The sequence below is a fragment of the Molossus molossus genome, unplaced genomic scaffold, assembly GCF_014108415.1.
Source record: "Molossus molossus isolate mMolMol1 unplaced genomic scaffold, mMolMol1.p scaffold_m16_p_22, whole genome shotgun sequence".
Lineage (NCBI taxonomy): Eukaryota > Metazoa > Chordata > Mammalia > Chiroptera > Molossidae > Molossus > Molossus molossus.
The window spans coordinates 11,241,650-11,267,974 of NW_023425358.1; the positions used below are offsets into that span (position 1 = coordinate 11,241,650).

Consider the following 26,325-nt stretch of genomic DNA (forward strand, 5'->3'; position numbering starts at 1 on the left):
CCTCCCTCTGAGGTGTGTCAGTCTGTTCCCTCCTTCCACATCTCTGGGTCTATTTTGTTCATCAGCTTATTTTGTTCATTATATTCCACAAATAAGTGAGATGATGCGATATTTGTCTTTCTCTGATTACTACCACAATATCTTGATAGTAGCTTTATAGTGAGTCTTTTTTTTTTCTTTGGTACGTGCCCCTAGTGGGAACCAAACCCAGGACTCTCTGGTCCACAGGCTGATGCTCCAACCACTGAGCCAAACAGGCCAGTGCTAATTTTTTTTTTTTTTTTTTATAGTGAGTCTTGAAATCACAGTGTGAAGGATCGTTGAGCCCTGTGACTTTGCTCATTCTCAGGGTTGTTTCTGGCTTTTCCAGCTCTGTTGCATCCCATGTAAGCTTTAGAATCATCTTGCGTCTCGAAAAGCCTGCTGTGTTGTGATTGGGATTGTGTTGAATCTACAGATAAAAAGAAGGGAGCTGACATATCAGCGACATTGAGAAACATACAAATTTGAGGGCATCTTTTCAAGAACTTATATTTACAACACTGCTGTTCATTGTGCTATTGCTGCTTACGTTTGCCACTAGTGGCTGAGTCTCAGATCCCAATATTTAATATCGCACAAATGCTTCAGTACTGAGATACAAAATATAGACATAAATGTATCCTAGATTGTTGAGGAATTATGGGTATTAATTTCCAAAGTGAGACAATCATGTAGTGCTGTACATACACAGAAACTTCTTTGTGCCTATATTTTGAATGTATTTGTAATTTTAAAAAGACCTCCCCGCCACTGGACAACTCCTTGAGAAAGAAAGATAAATAGAAATTTAAGAATATATTAAGGGCTGCCTGGCCAGTGTGGCTCAGTTGGTTGAGCACCACCCCAGGCACCAAGAAGTCACCCTTTATTCCAGGTCAGGGCACAGCTTTGGGTGGTGGGCTCGATCTCCAGTAGGGGGCGTGCAGGAAGCAGCTGATGGATGTGTCTCCCTCATGGATGTTTCTCTCTCTCTCCACCTTGCTCTCTCTCTAAAAAAATTAATAAAAACATATTTTTTAAAAAAGAATATATTAAGGGGTCAAAAATTTGATTGCCTAATAGTGCTATCAAGTATGATTTAGTAATTACTATTAAACTACCATCCCTAACAATGCAGCAAAGCAATATTGTGTGTGGTTAAGATTCCAGCTTTGGGTCTAATAGACCTGGACTTGTGTAACAGCTGTGCCACATTCTGGCTCCATGACCTTGACCAAGTACTTAACCTTTCTAAGCCTCAGTTTCCCCCTCATTAAAGTAAGTATAACAACAGAAATGGGTTCTAATATCTCACAGGGTGTTAATAAAGATGAAGTTATTTTATGTATTAAACTACTTAGCACAGTGCCTGGAACTTAATTCTCAGTAAATATTAGCTATATCAATAAAGAACTTTTTATCTTAAATGTTACAAATATTTTTTTATTAAAATTGATGAAATTTGGCTACATCAAACTCTAAAGAATTCAGCAGCTGTAGTTGCCAAAGTATACCTGTTCTGAAATGTAGCAACATGCCCAGAAACACTTCCAATTTTAACAAATTGCTAAATGATTTCCATTGAAATCAGCCGAAATATAAGGGACGTATTCAGAAAGTGCCATTTATCAGAAAAACCGAATGTATAAGTGACTGACTGCTGACTGATTTTTAAACAGAGCTGGGTAGCAATGTAAGAAAACTCTCTTCAGTTTCAGGCAGACACACATACACTTGTGATGGGTTGAAAAGCGAGCTGTGTTTCGCTCTAGGAATTCATCTAGTTCAATTTATAAACAATCTTGTCAAATCCTTCACTCTCTCATTACTCTTGCACGATTGTAGGAAAAAGCCGCGCCTACTGAGCCCCAGATCTTCATCATTTAGGTGAATGGGTATCATTCTCCACTTCCATGTAGGTGCAACATTGGATCAAAGGCAGCACTAGCAACAGAAAAGAACCTCTGAATGTCAGGTGTCAGAAAAGCAGGCTCTATCACCAACTCTGCAAGACTCTGTCCTTGTGCTTTTAGATCCATAACATGTCAGAGTCGGTGAACACAGCACAAAAGGGGAGCAGTGTGCATGCCAAGTTTTCACCCCAGCAGGAAAGGCTGGGACCACACCAGCGGAGTCTTGTGCATCCCTGCATTCCGCGGAGTTAGTTTTTCAGGAAGCTCAGGACACCCCTTCCAAAGTGACTAGGCAGCAGCAGCCAGCAGGGATCCAGACACAGGTCACGGGGGTTTGGGAAATGTAGTGGGCCATCTGAGCCCTGGAGAACTGTCCAGGTGCAAACCCAGCTGGGAGCTTTGGGACCTGCAAGAGCTTGCAGCACGCGGGGCTCTCCATGGTGGGTAAGTTTAAGTCTCTTTTCTCCGATTCCATTTCCTGCCTCTAATGGCCACAGCTTGATCGTTGAGACTTAGCCACCCGTGACTGTTGAGGGAAATAGAGGGAAAATTGAGCGGCTGAATTCATCTCCTCTCCTGGCACGAGGGGCAGGGATGGAGACAACTGAACCCCAGCCAGAACTCGTCACTCACTGTCACCCTCTGTGCTAAAACCATCCTGTCAGGATCTGGGGACAGAGATTCTGAGAACCTTGCAAGAGAGCTCCTTCTACACTTGATTTTTTGTTTTCTTGGAAATCAGAGATGAGGAACTCAATCTGTGATGGAGAAAGACAAAAGTAAAGCACAGTAAAGGGCAACACTGACTTCTAGGGAGGGAGCCAGAGTGAAGACTGAGAACTGAAGATCAGGAATGGTGGAGGGTAGAGTCTCCCTACGAGGTATTGCTATCACGGGTCATCCTGTCTAGACACTCATCTCTGCTCTTCAATCACTGGGAACTGTGCAGGTCATTTTCCCCAATGGGGCCATTGTTTCCCTAGCCTTTCACGTGGGGATACTATGCACTGTTGACAATGAGGTGAAGATAGCCCTGGGTAGCAGAGGTCCTAAAAAACACGTCCTAGGTCCCTGTGCAGGGAACCATGCCTTAAAACTTGCTTCTAAAAATTCACTGATAGCTAAAAATACCCTGTTGACACAGGCCTGTCTGCACCCTCTGATTTTTCATTTTACGTGCAAAAATTTATGTTTTTCCATTTTCGTTGGCTAGGGTTCTGTTATTTGAAGGTAAGGTGTGGGAAGTCCTTCTGAGGTTCAATGGGAGACAGGGAATCGGATATAGTTTTTCTCTCTGGAAGGAACTTTCATCGAGACTTAAAAAAAATGTTTAGGCTCTGCTTGCTACTGTAACCTCTAGTCTCCTGCCAAATGGCAACACAAGAAAGCAAGCCTCCTTTTCAAGTTCCTGGTTAATAAAACAACACAACGCAAGACAAATAAACAGAAACAGAAAGCCCGAGCGCACATAACTTAGTGAGCACATGTGTGGAGCGGGCTGGGGCGGCAGCGGCCCTGGTAGGCCACCAGACCTCAGACCTGGGCCTCAGGGCCGGGACCCGGGCGCAGGTCCCCAAGTCGACCACATGGCGGGGGCCTGGAACAGTCTCACAAAGGAGCGGTTTCTTTTTGTTCTTTTGCACCCCCAACCCAGCTTTGTTTTTGCTTTGCTCTGGGAGATGGGAAATGGTGACTGTCATTCGGGAAGGTGTGGCCACAGACCTGCTGGCCGAATAGTTACAACCCGGTGCTAGAGAGAGTGGATGGGCCCAGAGGGTGGTGGGGACAAGTCATTTGGGAGAGTTTGTGTAGAATGTCATGGCAGCAACCTTATTTATTTTCTATTTTTATTAAATTTTTTTTCCTTTATTGGTTTAGAGAGAGAAAGGAAAAGAGAGGGAGAGAGAAATAGAAACATCGATGGGAGATCATTGATTGGCCGCCTCCTGCATGCCCCCCACTGGGGATTGACCCACAACCTGGGCATGTGCCCTGACCGGGAATCGAACCGGCGACCTCTTGGTGCATGGGTCGACGCTCACCCACTGAGCCACACTGGCCGGACAGCTGACTTGTTTAAACTATAGGATCAGCCTTCTTGGGGTTCTGTTCTTTCCTTTGTGATATTACTTCTTAGGACTCACCTGTGAGTGGGTGAGGGCTTGGGATCTTGTGAAGGGAGGTGGGGGTGGCACGCAGGGCTGCGGTCTGCTGTCCAGCAGGGACCTGGAAGGTTCAGAGCTCCCTCCCCACCTTCGTGTGGGTTCTGGATGGGGAGCTGGGCACATTCAAGAAGTAACGCAGCAGCCGAACCCGCTCACCCGTTCTCCCCTTTTCTTCTTTGACCTGTGAGCATGCTTTCTCCCCTCTGGCTTCGCCTGGATTTCCTCTCTCCGCCCCGCGCTGGTACACAGGGACCAGGGGCTTTTATCACAGACCGAACATAAGCCCCAAAGCCATGCGGAAAACATTTCTAGTAGTCATTTTTCCTAGGCGGGCAGAGAGGGGTTTCTCAGCTCTTCATCTCTGGTCTCCGGGGACGTGTCCGGGCCATTAGGCTGCAGTATCTGCCGATCAGCTGCCGCTCAAACCGGGAAACAAAGAGCAAACCCAAGCCTTGAAGAACTGCTCAAGATTTATGACGTTGCGCGGGAGACACTGTTCATAAAAAGTTGATGAGCCAACTTCTCTGCAACGTGTTAAATAACAAACTGAGGGCACGGAGCTACTTTGGTTACTCGGAGCAAATTAAAAGCAGGGGAGACCAGGAAGCCGTTGTCTGAGTCTTGGGAGAACATGGGATTTGCATCGTTTTGCGGATTTCATACAATTTGCTTTTCTTCATTCAGATCTGTTGCGCTCCTGTTGTTGGGAAATGTCTCTAGAAGATCTTCTGGGGTGCAGGATTCCCTCAATGCTCTCAGAACTTTCCTCAAATCTCACTTCCTCGTTGAGAGCTTTATTCGATTCATCTAAAACTTTTAAAGAAATGACCTCCACTCGGAAAGTAGGAGCTTTAGGTCTTAAACACCATAAAGGGGTGATAGCTGCCCCTTGGCTTCCTGCCCCTCTTCCCTCCCTCCTGGATGAATCTTGGGGCGGTGCAAACCACTTTCCTGCTCCCCTGAGTTTCTCGGGGTGCCTGAACCAGCCTCCGCTCCAGGCTGTGACTTGGCGACATGAATCAGGGCCTATCCATCCTTCCTAAACACATTTGGTTTCGGGAATGGCCAAGGGACCTTATTCTGTTTCAGGCAAAGATTGCAAAGACTTCTGGGAATGTTCTTACTTCTAAGAAGAGCAGAAAATAGCCCTTTTCGCTCTTTCTGCCTCGGTTTCTGCTGGCGGCCCTTCTGTGACCCCGAGGGGAGTTGCTTTGAGAACAAGGCTGGTGCCCAGAGGAAGGTAGCTCCAGAGAATCTGGGGAAATGTAGCCAGAGTCCTGACTGCATATTCTCGGACCCTGCCCAACCTCTGCACATCCAATCAGATGAGCAAATATAATTTCTTACTGGTTGAGCCCCCCACGGCAGCTGAAATTCTAACTGATCTCAGGGTAGACTTTCAGCATGCTGTGGGGTGGGCACAGGGAAAGGGCTCAGGAATCCAAGGATCTAGCCCGGAGTCAGGCTACCACGCACGCTTGTGTGTCCAGCAGCAAGTCTGGCCAACCTTCCGCCTGCTGCCTGTGTTCAAGGGGTGCAATGGTCACTGTGTCTGTATCACAAGGGTCTGATAAGTCCGAGCTTCAAAACGTGTTGTGTAAATGTTATTACTGTGCCATCATCAGCCACCTCCATCTGCTATTCTGTTACAATGAAAATGAGCGTGGCTAACTTGATTGCAAGATTTTAAGTGTCAGGTTTTAATGACTTAGCTCGTTTAATCTGTGTTGCAGTCCTATAAATCGTGTTGTTATAGTCCCATTTTGCACATGAAGTAAAAAGCATTAGGAAAATTAAGAATTCCTTTTACTATTATACATCTGGAAGTAGGGGAGGGGCTTAGTAGTAAATATTTGAGGATGCTAATTGCCCAGCATGTGTTCAAGAAATTGCCAAGTCCACAAAAATCGCCAGCAGTCCCAAATTCTGTCTTAGACCCGTCCCCATTTTCAGTGTCACCTCTGGTCTAGCTTCCTCTGAGAGCACCCGAAGTCCTTAAGCTAACACAGCTCTTCCCTTCACCACTAACTACTGTACTTATTTACTGCGCTCGGGAAAGGAGCAGCTTGTGCTGGAGGTGGTTTACCCCCCAGCTCCAAACGCCGTGGAGTGGATGTGTGCTGTGCGCGCCGGGGTTTGAATGGCAGTAGTGGGTGCTTCTGATATTTCAAGACTATGAAAATAAAGGCACTTACTGGGACAGTGTCTGCGATAGTGGTTTGCTGGTCACAGATTGTAGCTGTAAGTGATCTAAGGTCTACCCCTGCAACACTGAAGATAGGTAGAGACTCGGTGTAATAAGGGGGGATTCCTTACTGTCTACACCAACAGTTCTCCAATGGGGACAGTTTTGCACCCCTGACGCCCCCCCTCCAGGGGACTGTTGACCATGAATGGAGACATTTCGGTGTCACAACAAGAAGATGGGGTGTGTGCGATTGGCATCTAGTGGGCCCAGGGATGCTGCTAGACATCCTCCAATGCACAGGGCAGCCCCCACAGCAGAGTTATCCAGCCTCACGGCAATAGTGCCGAGGTTGAGGCCCTGGCCTAGACATCTCCACAAACAACGCTGAGCTGGACCATTCCTGCTCGGTTAGGAGTCAAGCAACCGTCCTGTTCGGGGAGGACTGCATGAGTGTCCTGGAATGTTCACAAGTTGATCCCACCCTGAGGCCCAGCAAAGCCCTGGCATCTGGCCATGTGTTTTTCTACTGGAGGTGCCACTGACCTCCTGCAAGAACCTGATGAGGAAGGACCCTACCTGAAGAGATCGAGGCCAGCTGGTGTGCATCTCTTGAACCGCGCCGGATGGTGTGCCGATGTCCTGCTTCTATGGGGGCCTCATGCGGTTAGCTGCTGGTGATCTTGACCGTTCCTATGCGGACTCCCCTCTCTCCTCTTCGTCTCCTCAGCTTTGCTTCTGTTGTCTTGGCCTCTGACAAATTCCAAGGTATGATCTCAGCACCTTTGTCTCTTTGCTGCCAACCCAGGTTACCATCACCAGGTCTCTAGAATAGACGGCATGATCATTTTCTCTCCTCCTAATCCTCTCTCACCTTTGCTCTGGCAAACGCAGTACACTTAGGGCCTTCCTTTTGATTCCTGGGAGCTTAAGTTAGACTTTTTTAAAAAAACCCTTTTGCAATAGAAGTCAACATTTTCCTTACAGCCATGTGGATGCCTCTGGATAACTAAGAGAGAGTCAGGTTGTGCAGCAAAGAAAGAAAAAGTCACAAGGATGGATATGGCAAGATCTTATTTCACTACATCAGAGATTTCATGAGTGTTCCCCTTACACTTTGGAGTTCAGAAGGAGGTAGTGGTGGTAGAGGATAGTTTTATGGCTTTGGCCAGATGTTAAGGACATCTGGTGACTGGATGTTTGTTTTTTAAGCATTTCTGATGTTCTACTCAGAGGATGGGAACTGAGAGTTGAGCAGTGGTTGCTCTGGCCACTCGAAGAGTCTTTGCTTCGAGAGTAGACGTTCGCAGCAGCTGTGGAAGGCTTGGACCTGGCCATGGGCAACGTTTTCCTCTTCATGCCTCCATTTCTCTGTTTACAAATGAGGCTTCACCTACCCCTGACACAATAACCATAATTGGTTAGCAATAATTTACAGAATGCTTATGACATGACACACACCATAGTATATGCTCCACTTAACTTTGCTTATTTCAGTTCTCATATGCTAGACTATGTGATGCGCTGTAGAGATGGCGCCTAACTTCAGGAATTAATGTCCTTTTTTCCCTCCATGGTCTGGGCGGATATCATTCTTCAGAGTTAAACATACGTTTCTCACATTTAGGAATCATACTCCTCACTTTGAAGAAAGGGCTAGATTTTTCTGGAGGAATACCTTCAGGACTTGAGTCTGTGTTCCTTCAACGGCAGCCTGATGCAACAGAGGACTGCATTTGGTGCTCGAATTCACCCTTCAGGGAAGGGAATGCTGCCGCGGGAATACACTGGATGTGCGAGTGGAGGACAGACTTCTTCCCACCTCTTCCCAAGCTCTGTGGCCAACAGCTTTTGACTGTTGGCCAAGCCAGTGAAGGGGTCTCTTCATGGAGATTTTCTAGAGTTCGAGCTTCTCAGTGGCAGTGGGGAGAAGGTTCTGAGGCAAATAGGAAAGAAGCAAAGATGGACAACATATGTTGAGGGCAACAAAATATCCAAGAGACGTTCAAGGACAAGAGTGGTGGGCTGAACGTGAGTAGGGGGAAAATATCAAGGATTCAGGAGGTGGAAAAAGATCTTGACCTGAGCGCCAGAGACTAGAGACCTAACTAGGGTCCAGACGAAGCTGGGAGATGCAGATCCAAAATGAAACCCTGGTGCAGACCATGCTGGTCTTTCAGGCGCTGCGCCCCTTCCCACTTGATGGGGTGCAGCAGCCTGGCAGGATTCAGAGTGAGCCGCAGTACTTGGTGACAAAGGGCTGGGGAATTGGTGAGACAAGGAGGAAGCCTGCAGACTGAGGGCCATCCTGACCTATCTGCTCCCAGATCTGTCCATTTCTTGAAGACAGTGACTTATCACAGCTTAGAGGATTTGCAAGGGATTTGCCTGCTGCATTGGAGTAGGGGGCTTACTTGTGCTCAGATGGGCACCAGCAGGCCGTGGCGTCTTGTTTTCTTAAACTGGTGAGAAGGATTTGATCTGTCAGGAAGGGCCCGGATTCAGAGAGTGGGTGGGGAGGGGTACAGAATGGGGTGAACAGGAATAAGACACAGTGGAAGACAGAACATATTTTGGAAGATTTTCTGCACAACGACATGTGTATATGTATGCTGCTTTTAAAAGAGAGCCAATCTTGGGAAAAAACAAAAACAAAAAACCCACACACACTAATATAGGGAGTTTTGAGAAAATTTATAAAACAACTTTGAAGACCAAAGAGACCCCAAATAATTCACGTCTCATTTCTCCTGTCCCCACCCCCCCAGCCCCATGGTCCTTGCTTTCAGGGTTGAGCAGCCGGAGATTACAAGAATTGACTGTAAACCCTCTTCAGTCGTATTTTTTTTTAAAAAGGAAATGTTTCTAAAATGTGGGAATCTTAAAATGAAAAAAAAAAGTTTGTAAATAGATCCTTATAATAAACAAAAAAACCCTAGAATGATTGCCTTCTATGATATCAAATTTCATATACAGTTTAAATATTTTTACCCCTCAGGATCAACCAAATACTTTCAACTCTATAAAGATTCCATTATTTCATTTAGCCAGAGAAATCTGCCAGATAATACTTTACTCAGCTTGAAAAATTTTAACTAGCCCTTTTCATATCTACCAAGTTCAAAGATAAGATTTAGTTCATGTATCAATAAAGTTTTAGTCCTAGAAATGTGGATTATACTTTCAATATTTATTGAAAATTTTTTCTTTGTCTATTGGCTGACTTGTTTTAGGCCCATGGGCTTGGGCTTTTATTGAATGGTAGGCTTAATTCATATGTTCAGTCTAGCATCTTTCTGTTCATGAAGATCATTTAAGATGAAAGGCATTAAAATAAGGTAGACTTTAGATATCTCAGCATCTGTTTAATACAACCCTTCTCTATATTACTTATTTCTGGTGCTGGGCATCAAAGAAAAAAATGAAAAGTCGGCACTCTTCTCTTAAAAATACGTCAAGGGCCCCCAACTCTTTAACAACACAGGAAATGTCAAATATTATATGGATATAAATAACTCAGTAAAACAGGGTTACAAGAACATCTGGCTTTGCACAGTTCCACGCACTCGGCTGGCGCAAGGATATTTCAGTAATACTATCCAGTCGCTGGGTTGTGTGAGACTGTGGGGCACAGAAGGGAATTTGAGTGTCAAGTGAAAAATGTGCTTGTAAAAGGGTCTGAGTTGTTATCTGTCTAATCCGTCCTAATCTGTTCAGTCATTTGCTCTGGGGGCTCTTAAGAGGAAATACTGACCCCCTCTGGAAGCTAGTCTCTTGGAGAGATCCTCCCCAAGCCCCAGGGTTAGGGATGGAGGGCAGAAGGTTAATGACCCCTGAGACACAGGCTGCCCCAATGATAACCAGAGAGATCATTTTTAAAAAGGACATCTCAATTTTCGGAGGAACTTGCGGCTGTATTTTACTTCTAACGTTGTGGAAAATGCTAGAACATACACGTCCTTTGTTCTTGCCAGGGTTGTCTCTCACCCTGTTCGGGTCCACTGCTTGGTTGCTCTCTCTGCTTTATTGCCTCCTGTTCTCCACTGTAAGCTTTCTTTTTACATTTAAGATGTAACTTCTTTGGGGGTTGGGCATGGCATCATTTGGGGAGGCAATTTATTATTTTCTATTTACTTCTTTACAAATAGAAAATTGAGGTATTTGCCACATGATCTCACTTATATACGGAATATAATGAACATAACAGTCTGAGGAATACAGTAGACCCAGACACATGGAAGTAGGGCACAGACTGACATCCCTCAGAAGAGGGGGTGGGGGGGTGGGAAGAGATAAACCATAGAACTTATATGCATGTATGCATGACGAATGAACATGGACAACTAAGCCGGGGACAGGGTGGAGGGGGGGTGGGGTGGGGGGTGCCAATGGGGTAAAAAGGTAAAATGTCTGTAACAAAAAAATAAATAAAAATTCATTAAAAAAAAAAAGAAAGAAAGAAAATTGAGGTATTTGGTATTCATTTAATTATGCACACTTAAAAAAGAAAGTAAAATCCTCAAAACAAAAACACAAAAAATTCACACAAGGCACTTAAATTTATAGTTTTTCTGAATTACAATGTTCAGCCTTGTTAAAGATAATAAAGAGCAACATCATCCACCCCAAAGAAAGACAAGTCCAAATATAAATGATAGGTATACCTTAGATCCTGTGAGCTTGTTCCCAAATAACTCTTTTACTTATTATTCTGCAGATATCCAGCAACTACTACTGTCACGTACTGTGATAGGTAAGAACTCAAGGCCCTTCCTTGCCTTTAAAGAGTTTACACTCTAGTGGAGGAGGCAACACATGGAAGGAAACAGTGTCAATCCAATCCATGCCCATCCCGTGCAACCCAACTCAATGCAATGCAATGCAACTCAATCCAATCCATGCCCATCCTGTGCAACCCAACCCAATGCAATGCAATGCAACTCAATCCAATCCATGCCCATCCTGTGCAACCCAACTCAATGCAACGCAATGCAACTCAATCCAATCCATGCCCATCCCGTGCAACCCAACCCAATGCAATGCAACCCAACCCAATCCATGCCCACCCAATGCAACCCAACCCAATGCAATGCAACCCAATCCAATCTATTCCAGTCCAATCTAATTCAATCCTTTCCTTTCCCTTCCATTCCTTTTCACTCCATTCTAATTTAATCCAATCTATTCCAGTTTAATCATCCAACCCATTCAATTAATTCCAATCTAATATAGTGCATTATATCAGAAAATAAAGCAAATTATTAGAAGAAAATAAATGCCAGGTAAAGCTAATGCTTCAATATTGCCTACAAACCTTTTGAGTATCTAGTTATATTGGTATCTTTTTATCTCTTTAAGAGTCTTCTTGGAAATCAGCTGACCCTTTGTAAAATTGAATCTAGGTGGGAGAAGCACAGGTAAATAACAACTGAATGGCAGTGTCCCAGCACTGGAACAGAAAGTGAAGGTGAAGCTGATTTCTCTCTAAAGCTGTTGGGAAATTGTACTGAGGTGGAAAAACCCCTTTGTTTGGAGTATGTTTGGGAAGCGTGATGATCCTGATGATCTGTTCTCGCAGAGGTTCCTGCAGAGTCCAAAGTGCTGCCCTTATGGCATATTTTGTGTGTGTTCTTTCTCAAAAACCTTATTGTTAATTCAATGACTGTGTCTCTCCTGCCCATCCAAAGCAAGGAGTGAAGGTCTGTGGCAGGTTGCAGTTCCTTTGTACAGTGTGACAAGCGTTAAGGGTTTGTGCTAGAGGGACTGAAAGATATAGTTAGAACACAAAATCCCAAGGTAGATGAGTTGGGAATCATCAAATGGGTCAAAGCAGTCATATACATATTTATATGTTAAATTGTATTTTTCATTGAAAATGATCCTTGTTTGCATTAATTGGATAATTTTCCAATTTCCTTTCACTGCGTTCTCTGCAGACTTGACTTGAAAGGAATGGCTAGTGTGTCACCTGAGTGACAGGCTCTGCCTAGACTGTGTGTTTGGGTCTCTGGAACCATGAGTGTGCCTTCTTAGGTTTATTCGTTGGCAGGGCCCCAGCCCCGACACATCCATCTCCGCGCTAGGTGGACAGAGATGAGCAACACTTTCCAACCTGCTTTGTTTGCACTTACTTTCCCTTTCTCTTCTCATTCTATTGCAGGGATTTGACAGAACAAACTGCCCCCAGACACCATTGCGATCATGACACAGGCCAGTGCCTTTCAGGAAATTCAAACTGACAGAAACTCCTGCCTTCTGCTCTTGCAAAAGTGGCTTGCAGTGCAGCAAGACTCCAGCTCAGAGCCATGGGCTGCAGCGAAGGTTCTTGACCCTCTTTGCAGAGATGGGAGTGCCTGGGGGGCTGAGAGCTTTGGCAGGGCTGAGATAAACACTCAGGTTAAGGCATTTTTCATCTGTTTAGCCAGACCTCATTATATTGTCAAACAAGACTGCAGAGCTCACAAGAAACAGCGATGGCATTCTTGTTGAGAGTTGAGATGAGAGGTAAGAATTTATTTTTTTCCACTGAGGTTAATTTCCCTGGGATGCCTGGCAAAATTTTTATTGGGATGGAAGTGGGGGTGTGGGGGGCGGGCAGAGAGGATACGCTCTTGGAACCTTTGAAGAAAAGCCTAATGCACTTCATACAGTCCTGCCCTGCTTGCTGTCGGGTACGAAAGAGGACTTTAGCGACAATTGTGCCCACATCCAGTGCAGAGCGCCCTCCTCTAGGTCACCTACAGAGCCTACCCTTCATTGACTATTCTATTGCCATGTCATTTTCTTACACTCCCCTCTGTTGACTCCAGGAAAATGCCAGCTTTTTTATTTTAATTATTTTTTTAATAATAAATTCTCTTATCTTTCCCAGGTTGGGTGAAATTTAACAACTGCTTAGCCCCGATGATGTCAGGGTCGATGACCATGCTACCCAGCCATCAGGAATAGAGGTGATCCATGTGACAATACTTACGGTTAGTGCTATAAAGTGGGCTCACTGAAATTAAGCATCTGCAGTTTCGAAAATCCAAAGCAAATAGCTGGTAAGTAAATCATTTTATTAACCACTGACTTTCATCATAATCTTATTTTATATTTGTGTTATGCATCTCACACTTAGAGCTCATTTTGTTTTGATCGTAACCTTTTATGATGCAGCTTTTAAAAAATTCAAAGCTATTCTTTCTTTCTTTATTCAGAAAATATGTATTGAGTTGCCAGTGTGTGAGGCTAATCTTACTGTCCCTCTTCCACTTCTGCAACAACTATTTTAAATCTTCTCCGCTCTGCGCACACTTTCGGTTCTCCCCCTGCACCGCGGGCCCCCCAGCAATCCTGGTCCCTGAATAAAGAGAAGCCAGCAGGGGGAACCTCTTTAACTTCCTGCCACCAAAAAAGACATCTTCTATCTGCCTCCGTATTACCCTTCTTCCTTCCTTGGTGGTGGAGAAAAATCTCTGAAGGAGCTGTCACAGAGCAGGGAACATGCAGAATGACCCTGAGAACTGTCCAATATCTTACACCTACTCAAAGGCAGCAACAAAAGTTGAACTCAGGTCTCCTGAATTTTGGTCCCAATACCCTTTCCGCCCACTTTTTATAGACATTATTTTTTTTTAAAGAGAAGTTTAAGGCTTATAATAAAATTGAGAAAAGGGACAGCCATGTTCCACATACCTCCTGCTCCGGCGTGCGTAGTCTCCCCTATTATCAACATCATTCACCAGGATGCACGCTTATTGACACATCATAATTACTCAAAGCCTATAATTCCCGAAGGGTTTGTTCTTGGTACTGTATAAGTGATGGGTCATACATTACCATACTAAACAACACAGTCAGGGCTGCCATGATGTATCGAAGCCCATATGAGGTGCAACACGACTCTTCTGAGACATCCACACTTTCCCAGAAAAATCCCAGATATTTCTCCCCCTTAGTGAATGCCCTAGCCCTCAATGAAATGAGCCTCAGTACAAGAAGGAAATCCCACCAGGGAGAAACTATTCTGTCTGTGGGGTAGCCAACCTCTGTCTCACTGTTTTATAATAAGCTCGAGTTCGCTTTAAACTCCATGCTTGCTTGTGTTTGAGTTTTTTCCTATGTGAAGCCAAGAATCCACAGTGAGTTGTGGATTTTCGGGTCTCTGTAACCCTGGCCTGCCTGTATCATTTCTATGGCTTGTCTTCGGAAATTCTCTTGATATTGTCTTTCACAGAGCAGAATTTTCTAATTTTAGTAAAGCTCAGCTTATCAATTTTTTCTTTCATGGATTGTGCCTTTGGTATTGTATTTAAAAAGGCATCATCACCACCACCTGGCTGGTGTGGCTCAGTGGTTGACCATCGACCCATGTACTAAGAGGTCCAGGTTCGATTCCCGGTCAGGGCACATGCCCAGGTTGTGGGCCAAATCCCCAGTGGGGGGCATGCAGGAGGCGGCCAGGCGATGTTCTCTTTCATCGATGTTTCCATCTCTCTCTCTTCCCTTTCTCTCTCTCTAAAATCAATAAAGAAAAATAAAATAAGATAAATAAAATAAAAAGGCATCACCATACCCCAGATTATCTAGGTTCTCTTCTATGTCACCTTCTAGGAGAGCAATTTTCAGCCTTTTCATCTCGTGGCACACATAAAGTCATTACTGAAACTCTGCAGCACACCAAAAACATGTTACATTTTTTTCCAATCTGAAAAAAAAAAAAGTATAATTTTGATTCATTCACACTGAATGGCTATTGTTGTGTTAGCTGTTGTCATGTTTATTATTTGACAATCTAAGGAAAAGAGGTCAGTGCCCCTGACTAAGTAGTCAGGTATTGCATGTTTTAAAAATTCTTGTGACATACTAGTGCACCGTGGCACACCAGTTGAAAATCGCTCTTCTAAGGTTTCATAGGTTTGCAGTTTACGTTGAGGTAAATGATCCATTTTGAGTTAATTTTTGTGCCGTGTATAAGGTCTGTATTTAGATTCATGATTTGCATGTGGATGTCCTGTTGTTCCACACAATTTGCTGAAAAAGTTATCTTTTCTCTATTGTGTTGCTTTTGCTCCTTAGCAATGATCGGTTGACTATACTCATGTGGGTCTATTTCTGGGCTCCTTGTTCTGTTCCATCAATCTATATGTCTGTTCTTTTGCCAATACCACACTGTCTTGATTACTGTGATTTTATAGTAAGCCTTGAAGTCAGGTAGTGTCAGATCTCAAGTGTTTTTCTCCTTCTCTTCTGGGTATTTTACCTCTCTCTATAAATTTTAGAATCAGTTTGTTGCTATTCATAAAATAACTTTGCTGAGATATTGATTGGCATTACATTGAATCTACAGATCAAGTCAGGAAGGACTGGCGTCTTAACAATATTACGTCTTCCTACTCATGAATATCTCTCCCTTTATTTAGTTCTTTTGATTATTTTCATCAGAGTTTCACTCATATTGATCTTTTTTTGTTTGTTAGATTTATACCCAAGTATTTCTGTGTTTTGGTGCTACTGTAAATAGTATTGTTTTCAATTTCAAATTCTATCTGTTTGTTTTTAGTTTATAGGAAAGCAATTGACTTTTGTATAAACCTTGTATACTGCAACTTTGCTATATCTCTTATTAGTTCCAGAAGTTTTTTCTTAAATTTTTTGGATTCTCTACAATCATGCTACTTGTGAACAAATAATTTTGCGTCTTCCTTCCCAGGTGGTGTACCCTTTCTTTCCTCGCCGTGTTAGTACTGTATCCAGTGTGATGTTGAAAAGGAGTGGGGAAATGGGGTGTCTCGTCTTGTACCAATGCCCTTCACTGCATCATAGTGCTTTTTAGTATTTTCGTTTAGGTAAACAAGCATTTTATTTTAAAATCTTTATAGCAGACACATCTGTCAAACATCTATTCCCTTTGTAACTATTTCCTAATTTTCTGATCCACATGGTTCTAGGGGATGTGACTGGACCTCCAGCTCTAGCTATGGAGAAATGAACTGGTAGCCAGTGATTGGTTCAGAAGTAGGCTTTGTTCTAAGGTGATCCAATCAGAGTGGCATCCTGATGCTTTCCCTCCTTCTGTATGGTAAGGTATAAGGACGAGAAGCCCAGAGCGTCTGCAGCCACTTTGCCATCATGAGGGAAGTCAGTCTGGGACTGAAGCTAAACACAGAAATAGATCGAACACAAGATATTTGCAGGAAGTAAAGCCAAGACCCTGATTAAACCATAACCAAATGTTCTCAGTTACATTAGCCATAAATTCCTGTTATTATTTAAGCCACTTTGAGATTGGTTTTCTTTAATTTGTAACAGAAAGCGTAACTGACTGACAATGTTTTTTCTCAGTAATACATTTTTCTTACAAATAACTTAGAAAATTCTGAGAAATATAAAGAAGAAAACAAAAACCATTCATAATTATACTACTCAGAATAATTGCTATGAACAGTTGGGGATTCCTTTGAAGAGAAAATAGAAATTAACATTTTATTATACAAAACTTTATATCCTGATTTCCCCCCTGAACATTATATGAAAATTTACATGTCTCTATGCAATCATTAAAACAAAATTTTTAAGGGGGGGGTGGTTGGGGAGGAGGGTGTATAGGAGGGAGAAAGGAGAAACATCTGTAACAAAAATAAATTAATGAAAATTGGACTATAAAACAAGTAAAATAACTTTCTCCAAATTGAAAAAAATATATATCTATGAGTAAAAAAACAACAAAAAAGTTTTTTTTTAAATAGCATGTTGAAACTATATTTATTTTCAAACCTGCTGAGATTGAACTTAACATTATTTAGGTTTATGTTTTGTAGATTCCTTTGTAATTTCTCACAATTTAATTTCTAATCACTTGTGTTACATGAAATAGTTTTTAGATTTCGTTTTCATTAAACAGACATTTATTAAGCATGTACTACACGTCCATGATGGGTTCTGGGCCAGTGAGCAGAAATCGACACTAGTCCCTGCCCTGTGGGGCTCAGCCGAGCACAGAAAGCAGGCATCAATCAGAAATCCACAAAGAAATGCATTACACACCATGTGTATGTGAAAGGAAATGATGTGCGTGCATTAGAATGGTGCAGAATACATATAGACCTGCGGATAGACAGGAGGGATGGGGTGTCAGTGAAGGGAAAGTTCCACGCAGAAATGATCCTTGAGTGCATTAGGCAAAGATAGCTGGATGAGGAAGGGGGTGTGGGGTAGGGGAGAACCTTCTTCGCAGTGGAAGAAGACTGGGTAAAGGCCACATGTGGGGGGCGCTCAGCACATTTGAGAAACTGGAGGTGAGCCACAGCTGGGATACAGGGAGGGGTGAGGCTGAGAGAGAGCTGGGCGTGAAGTCAATGGAAGGGCAAGGACCAGACCAGGAAGGACCTTCTCTTTTCTCTTTAAAATAATTTTTGTCTTTTTGCTCTTGAGACAAATGGGAAGCCATCGAAGTGTTCTGTGGGGCTGGTGGCAGAGACCTGTGGCTTATAGGGCTCACTTGGGACAAGGATGGGAGGGAGGACACCAGCTGCAGCCGCTACCCAGACATGGGCCTCTGGTTTGGGTGGGTGGTTTGGAGCAGAAGGAGAAGTGGATGAGAGGAGTTGAGGAAGCACCGTGAACAGAGCCTGGTCACAGGTGCAATGTGGACGGCGAGGCGGACGTCTTGTTTCTGGCTTTGTGCACACGGGCGGAGAGCGGGGCTAGAGAGAGGTGCCCACATTCAGTGTGGTCTGGGAGAGGATGAGGAGATGGGACAGGTCACATGGAGCGGGCTGTGTGGGCCTGCAGACCACAGGAAAGGTCTAGGCTAGAGGAACACCCCTGGCAATCACCCAAGACAGGTGGCAACTACAGTCGTGGGCAGGAAGGAGACTGACCTTCCAGGAGAATTCGAATGAGACTCAGGAGCAGCAGCCTTTCACGGCTGGGTTGGTGGGCGACCCTCTGAAGTACTTGCCAGGGCAGCAGAGAGGCCGGAGAGAAGCAACGCGGCGTCATGACAAGTGTCCAGAGCGGTGGAGCTCAGCGGGGCGGGGCCTGAAAGTGTCCATCACGTTCAGCAGCGTCCGGGCCTTGGACCACCTTGGCAAGAACTATTTCAGAAAAGTGATGGGGCAGAGACCTAGTTGCTGTGGTTTAGGAGAGGTCAGAGGAAAGGGAATGGCGGCAGGTTCTATGAAAAACTTCCAGGAATTTGCTGAGAAGGGAGCAGAGAATTAGTTCTAACACAGCGCTGCACCTTGTCCTTACACTGGAATTATGTGAACGGCTTACGAAATCCCAGTGCGGAGGCTGCGCTCCACACCAATTCAATGGACTCTCCGGGAGTCGGGCCCAAGCTCAGAGTTGACAAAGCTCCCGGGGGGTCTAACGCACAACCAAATCTGACAGCCGCCTGATTAGAAGGAGTCGTAGGGTTGGTCATATATACAAATATATTTTCAGGATTGCAGAGACTTGAACGTCCTTAATTGTTGGGGAGGGGAGGTCTAGGTGGGAAGGAGGAGAAGTTGACTGTGGATGATCCTGTCCTGCAGGAGAGAAAGTCCTCAGAAAGCAACGGCTTAGAAGGAACGCACAGTGCTTTTAACTGTGCCATTGGTTACCTTGACCACCAAAAAATATATATTTAATCTACATTTCTTTAATAATCTGAAGTCAAGAGTCAAGGTGCTTTTTGATGCATTTTCTCCATCAGTCCGGCCTTAGCTACCCTCCCGGTGTCGGGCAGTTCTTCATCGCGTTGCTGGGTTGGCATGAGAGCATCGTCTGCTCTCTGCAGCGACTCTGCTCCACCAAGCTGAGCATGGAGGCCACAGGAAAACCTGCGCGCCCAGCTCTGTGGCCACGGACCTCTCCTGGCTTCTTTCGGTCCACACCCCTTTCCTGAGCTCTCCTTCCCACGCCACGCCTCGCAGGAAGCAATCAATGCGCCGCTGGGGTCCCCTGCACCCAAGTTGGGTCCAGTTTTATCCCGGGATCTGCAGTCTGTCGTGGGGGAAGCAGGCACGGATGCCAGTGTGGGAGAGGGGCGGGGAAAGGTGTGGCTGGGAGAGCCGCCTGGCTCCCGACCCGCGCCACCGGCAGCCCCGAAGCCCCGACTGCTTTGGTCACCGAGTCCTGCTAGGACCGTAGTCAGGCGTGAGCCCTCTCAGGGTGTCAGTCGTCTTCGGTTTTGATATTGTGCATTACTGTGTTTTTCAACCTAATAAGAATGCTCAATGGGAGGTTGGCGGAGTCTTAATTGGAGGACTTCAGTGGAGGCCAGATACCATTTCTTACCTGTTTTAATATTTAAGGGGCGGTGCCATAGAAACAAACCTTAATGAACGCAGGTGAGAGGCTTTGGGAAGGGGAAGGGAATGGCGAGAGTCAGCCTGCTGCTCTGAGGGTCGTGCAGCCTGCAGCCGGAATAAATGTTCCTTTTCGCTGAATCCTGAAGGGCTCTCACAGTCCTGGACCCTCACCTCGTGGCCTGCACGATCTCTCCTCTCTCAGGGGGTCTGGGATCTCCTTCATCTTCTAGACGACTCCTTTCCTTCTAGTAGTGGGTTTCAAATGTGCTTAAAAACTAGTACTCCAGAGTCTAATAATGTAGAAAGAAGTTAGAGGAGAGGGTACCGGCCGGTTGAGACTTTGGGGTGTGACCCCATAAGACAGATGGGTGCCCACCGGACACTGCACAGACTCCTGGCCCTGACAGAAAGGCCCCGGGTGGGCCGACAGAAGGGGAGGGCTTGGAGGCCTCGCCAGTAGCACATTGTGCATTTGGAAATCAGTGGTTAGTTATTCCGTTCATTTCGTATTAGCTGATATGTACTGAGACCTGCCCTGTGTCAGGCATGAAAATGGGCGCTGGGGATGCAACCGTGCACAGGACACATCCTCTGCCCTTAAGCAGCTGGTGGTCGCTGGGTGGAGATAGACAAGTAACAAGAAATGTTATGGGCTGAGACCTGAAAATGAGGTAAGTTCATGGAACGAGGAGAGAGTGAAGGGGGCAATGATTGAACTCATCTCAGAAGATCAAGGAAGACTTCCTAAAGAAAGTGATGCATCGAATCTACAAAAAAGAAAAGAACAAAGAAAAGAAAGAAAGAAAAAGGACATAAATAAGAGAGTCAATGTAAAAAAACCCCGTCTAGTAGGGAAGAACTACTCCCGAGCTGCAGGAGGACCTAAGTCTGCACAGTTCACTGGGCACCAAGGCGCAGTCGAGTTTCCTCGACAAAGTGCGCGTGTGAGCAGCACAGCTTCCGGGCCGGGCCACGTGTGCGGAGGCCCAGCTTCCTCACTTAAAGGCTGTTTGAATCTAGGCCATGGACTTGACCTCTGAACCTCGGTTTGCTCACCTGTAAAATGGAAACGACGATTCTATTTGCCTCAACATGTCATTGTGAGGATTAACCGAGTTCCTCTATGGAAGGTGTTTAGAGCGGTGCCCAGCACTTAGCAAGTCTTCAGTACTGGGTGCTGGTGGGCACTTCTTGCAAAGACATCGCTGGAACGTGCAGACGCAAAGAGCACATCACAGGCAAAGGAGAAGCGCCGAGACCGGCACCCCACTTCCTCCTGCAGCAGTGGACATCAGAACGTAGCCAAACAACCCAACAACCAGTGAATCTAAACAGAAACCAAATGGGTTCCTAGGGTCCTGTCTGGAAACGGATAGCAAGTGATAAATCGCACACTTAAACCAAAGTACAGACCACATAGACTGGAAGGGAAATTTCAATCGTGCCCAAGAATGAAATAATTTTAACAGAATGAGCTGGTGAAATGGGGAAGGAAAAACACGGCCGTGATCACTTTTATTATGAAGCAGAGCCAGTATTTTATTCAATTCCACAAATATTAATGGAATACGTACCTTGGGCCGGGGTGACTGAGAGTAAATGCGCGTCCATCGTGTGTCAGGGGCGTGCGTAGCTGTGGACGTCAGAGTAAGCCAGACCTCACCTCTGCCTGATTTGGGGTGTAGTCAGGGATTCAGGGAAGTTGTCAGGTGGTTATAGGAGGGTTTATTTCATAACATGATCCTGGAAGCCATGGGAGCATGTGGGAGGGGTCCCTTCCCTGGTCTTGGGTAGTCAGAAATGTTTTCCTAAAAAAGGTGACGTTGAAACTGTGATAGAGACTCTTTATGCCCATCGAGGAAAGTGAGAAATCAATGTTCGTTCATTCATTCAGGTTATAACGGTGGCAGGTGTGTTTGCTCGGAACATTAGGCACTTAAGGAAAAGACAATGGGGTGCTGCTTAGACATCTAGATAGTGGTCTCTGCACCCCTCTTTGTGGCAGCAACAGTGGCAGCTGCCAAGACCATCGCCTCGGGGTCCCCGCTCAGGAGGTCCCGCACGGTGCTTGGAGGATCCTTTGCTGTCCTGTTTGTCTTAGCTGGTGCCCAGCCGAGCACCATGTCTGGGCTTACAGAGCACGATTTATCTGCGGACACACTCCTTCCCCCGCCGGACAAGCCCCCTGCTTCCGTCAGACCCGACAGCCCCGTGAGGACGTGCATGTTCACAGGAGAGTCAAACTGCACCGAACGCCCCCGAAGGAGCCGCTTTTCCTCCCTTTCTTTCCCTGCTTCCTTCCTTCCTTCTTTTTTTTTTCTTCTTCCTTCTTTTTCCTATCTCCTTGCGCCGTTCCCCACTCACTCCAAACCCTCGGACTTCCTCCGCAGGTTCCGAACGAGGTTCCAGAGACCTTGAGGGCCAGGCCCTGGGAGGCAGGGCCCCTCAGGGCCCATGTCGGCTTTGTACACCGCAGTGGCTGTGTTGCAAGCAATACAAGCAGCAGAAAATCTGCAGGGGATCAGAAAGCTCCGAAGTCTCCCTCCTGCCCCCAAACATTCCCCCGGCAGAGGAATGGACAGTTCACACCCTGCACGTTGGGGTTAAGGCACGAAGACTGCTGGCGTCTCAGACAGGAAGCGAGAGGACGTAAATACTGGTCTCTGACACCACTGTATGGATGAGCCCTGGCCCCTGGAGGCATGAGGCCCAAACGCGATTTTCAGGGGAGCTAATGCATCTGGAGAACGGGGTTATACCCGAGGAACACAGGCGTGTGGCACGGAAGAGGGTTCCTGTTGGCATGCACTTTGAGCATCTGGAGATGGAAGCAGCCCCTCTTTCCCTGTCGCTCTCTCTCTCTCTACTCCCTCTCTCCCAAACTCTTCGCACACTCAGCTGTTCATGGAGCAAGAATGGTGACTATCTACCCCAGCCAGGCGGAGCCGTTTCTACATCCTGGGCATTCAAGGATGAACACTGCCCACGAGGAGCTCAGGGGAGCGGGAGGGGCAAAGCAAACAGGTCACCCTGCTGTACAGTTAAAAAGTATAATGAGCCCTGGCAGGGTGGCTCAGTTGGTTGAAGCTTTGTCTCATACACCAAAGGGCTGCACGTTCTATCCCTGGTCGGGGCACATACGGGAGGCAACAGACTGATGTTTCTCTCTCACATCGATGTTTTTCTCTTTCCCTTCCTCTCTCTCTAACATCAATGAAAAGATACATTCTTCGATGAAGATTTTTAAAAAAAGTGTTATGAGAGCTGGGGACACACCCCAGAACATTTGAACTAGAACTTGAAGGTGAACAAGTTCTAGTGCAAAAGGTTTTCCAGGGGGACTCCGTGGGGGAAGGGAAAGCAGCTCACTGGGCCGGGTCAGCTTGTGTGAGGCAGTGGAGGGAGAGGCGGCAGGAGAAGGCTCTGGGTGCCACGCCAGGTCGGTCACTGTCTTAGGCGGCCGAGCTGCTGAGAGGTTAAAGCAAGAGCAGAGGTGGCATCTTAGTAAACACGTCCATTGTACAGAAATCAGATCGACTGATGCTCATAGTTTTCTTACAGAAAATGTTCCTTTAAGCTGGGTACCCTGAGAGACTCCAGAGCTTGTTGAGGCCGTCTGACTGCAGCTTGTGACAGCCATCACACAGTGCATGTGACAGATAGGCAACGCCTAGTCTTCGTGGGAATGAAACCCCAAATCCAATCATTCAGGTTTTATTTTTCTTGGATTTTCCTGTGTGGCTTTTGACAGTGGTGGAATGCGCCTGCCTTCTCGGTGGCCTGGCTGCACAGTCTTCGCCTCCTCTGGATTCGCCCTTTTACAGGAGAGAAGAAGAGAAAGTGGAAAGATTCTCCCTGCCCAGTGGCCAGCGCTGGGGGAGGGGTGCTGCAGTGGACACCCAGATTCCTCTGTCATGCTTAGTGGTTCTGTTTCCCTTAAGGCACTGTAAACTTTTTTATAAATTTGACTTTGTTATTTTATTTTTGACAGAATTACAGATGTCTCTCAATTTTCCCCCCCTTTATTTTCCTCCCCCTAGCCCTTGGCCCACCCCAGGCCTTCAACACACTATTGTCTATATCCATGGGCAATGCATATATGTATATAAGTTCTTTGGTTAATCTCCTCCCCGTCTCCCCACTCCCCCCTGAGATCTGTCATGCTGTTCCATGCCTCGGGACCTATTCTGTTCGTCAGTTCATTAGATTCTATTTATAAATGAGATCATATGGTATTTGTCTTTCTCTGACTGGCTTATTTCACTCAGCATAAAACTCTCCAGGTCCATCTGTGATGTTGCAAAGGGTAAGAAATCCTTCTTTTTTATAGCTGTGTAGTATTCCATTGTGTAAATATACCACAGCTTTTTTATCCACTCTGCTACTGATGGTCACTTGGGCTGTTTCCAGAACCTAGCTATTGTAAATAGTGCTGCTATGAAGATACAGGAGCATATATTCTTTCTGATTGGTGTTTTGGGCTTCTTCGGATATATTCCTAGAAGTGGGATCGCTTGGTCAAACAGAGACACCATAGGCGTTTTACGGGAGAACTCTGAGGAGCTTTCGTGGGCGGCAGAGTGTGGGAAGATGACTCAAGCGCTCTGTGTTCCTGAGTCTGCACGCGGCCCTGCTTCCTCGGGGGGTGGTCCTCTGCAAAGCCCCTGTTAAGGCTGGAGGTGATGGGAAAAGTGCACAGGGAAGGGAAGGGGAAGAAGCAAAGGTATTTCTGGTCCGCGGCTCCTGTTGCTTTTGGCACTTCCAGAGTGAGGTTTTCAAGATGCCTGTGGCATTACAGATGGACAGGAAGGTCAAGGAGACACTCAGGGCAGGTGGGAAGGAGGAAAAGGAAGGGGAGGCTGCCTAGACAAGGCTTCAGGGCCTTTCTGAAGGACCGACTTTTCACGTGGTTGGCTGGAGGACTGGACGCTGCAGGCTCAGTATGTGGCCGGCAGGCGGCGCTCCCACTGCCGATGAGGCCAGAGCCGCTCCCCTGTAGTCCTACAAAGGTTCCCCAGGGTTGACTTGCCAAATTAAAACCTCAGAAACTAAGGGCCCTAAATGCATTATGTCTGGCACGTGGGAGGTGTCCACAGAAGCTTGTCATTGGGGCTAGGAGAACATTCTAGAGCCCAAGATGGTGGTGGTGCAGGTTCTCACAGCGCGCACCGTTTATGGTCAGGGAAGACAACGCGGCGGCTGAATCACGACTCCTTTCCAGGCCAAAGCAGGTGTATTTGTCCCATGCTGATTCTGTCCACAGGGTCTGTTCAGTGGTCTTTCATGTCTGTTTCTAAAATACTGCCTGTGTTGTCTGCAAGTTCCCAGATTGGGCAGCCTGTTGGTTCCATTCCTTCTGCACCGTGGAGTGGGGGGTCATTCCTGCAGGGGGGCAGGCAGCGAGGACCCCACCGAGAGGGAGTGCTCTTGTGTTCTGCACCCGGGGCGCCTGGCTTGCCCAGTCCCTGCCCTGGCCCCTCACTGCCGCTCCCAACTAGGAGACAGCTCATCTGAGACAGATTCTAGGAGACAGAGCCCATGGAAAACGGAGGACATTACAGGGGGAGCAGAGGCAGCTGAGACAGCATTTTATTTTTTCCTTTTCTTTCCCGAGACCAGGCCTGATTCCGTCCTGGATCCTAGGTCAGTTTTGACTCAAAAATAATTTGGATCAAAGCTCAAGGTATTTGAGGTCAGTGACATTCAACCATGCTGTGTAGCCCTGTGACACTGGGTGGTGGAGAGAAGGCACCCCTTCCCCCACCCCACTGCCAATTTCCTTTCTTTCTTGCCCCTCAACCTCCTGCTTCTCTGCCTCACAGGCCCGTCTCCCCAAGGCTTGCACCATAGCCCCAGGAATCCTTGGTCCAACTTTTCAGCATCCTTTCCCATTTTCTTTGGCGTTAAAAGCCCCCTGTAATTTCACAAATAACATTCCAGTGTCCCGACGCAGCTGGAGCTCAGAGCCTCCCCTCAGGTCTTCCACTTGTTTTTGCTCAGCTCCTTCTTCCAGGACCCTCACTGCCTGGTTCCAACCATCTGCCCCCTCACTCAAGCTTCCTTGAACGGCTTGTCCCCGATTCTCCCAGCTGTCCCATTGCCATTTTGTAGAAGAAAAGTGAGACAATCAGGGCTGGTCCTTCCGTGTGCGCACTGGCTCCTGACGTGCTTCCCCACCTTGCTTCTCCTCCGCTGCCTGGTCCCCACGGCTCAGGGGGAGCCGGGAGGTGCTGTGCTCGGGCAGCAGGGCCATCCTTCCTCCCCGCCTGACCCATGGCCCTGCCTCCATCTGTGCCGTCCCAGAGTCACCCTCCCCTCCTGTGTCTTAACCTTGCTCTCTCTGTTGCTTGCTCCCCTCAGCTTATAAACGTATGAAATTCCCTCCTCCTCACAAGTATATGCCCACTCCCAGCGACCATCACATTTCGCTTCCTCTTTGCATGCTCACGTCCCCAGCTGTCCCCTTCCTTCTCCGGACATGTATTCCTCGCCCCAGCCCGAACTGTGTCTTGCCCCAGTGGATGCTAATCTAGCCAAGAGCACCGAAGGGGCTGTTATTTGTCAGATGTGAACTGAGGCTTGAGAATTTCATCAGTCAGTAAATGGAAGCTGGAATTCCGAGTAGGTTTCATTTGTTCTCATTTCTGTGTGTTTCCCAGGACTCAGTGCTGCTGGGAGGGGCTGACAGCGTAACTCAGATGCCTCGCTGGAGGTCACCAAGAAAAGCAGGCTTTTGGGGTGGGTGGGTGGGTGGTGGT

The 26,325-nt window shown here is 46.5% G+C and overlaps 1 pseudogene; it reads right to left on the reverse strand.

The window, feature by feature from the left end:
* Window positions 1–25,820, reverse strand: part of LOC118640328 — a 33,999-nt pseudogene extending 8,179 nt beyond the window's left edge.
* Window positions 25,821–26,325: the final 505 nt, after the last annotated feature.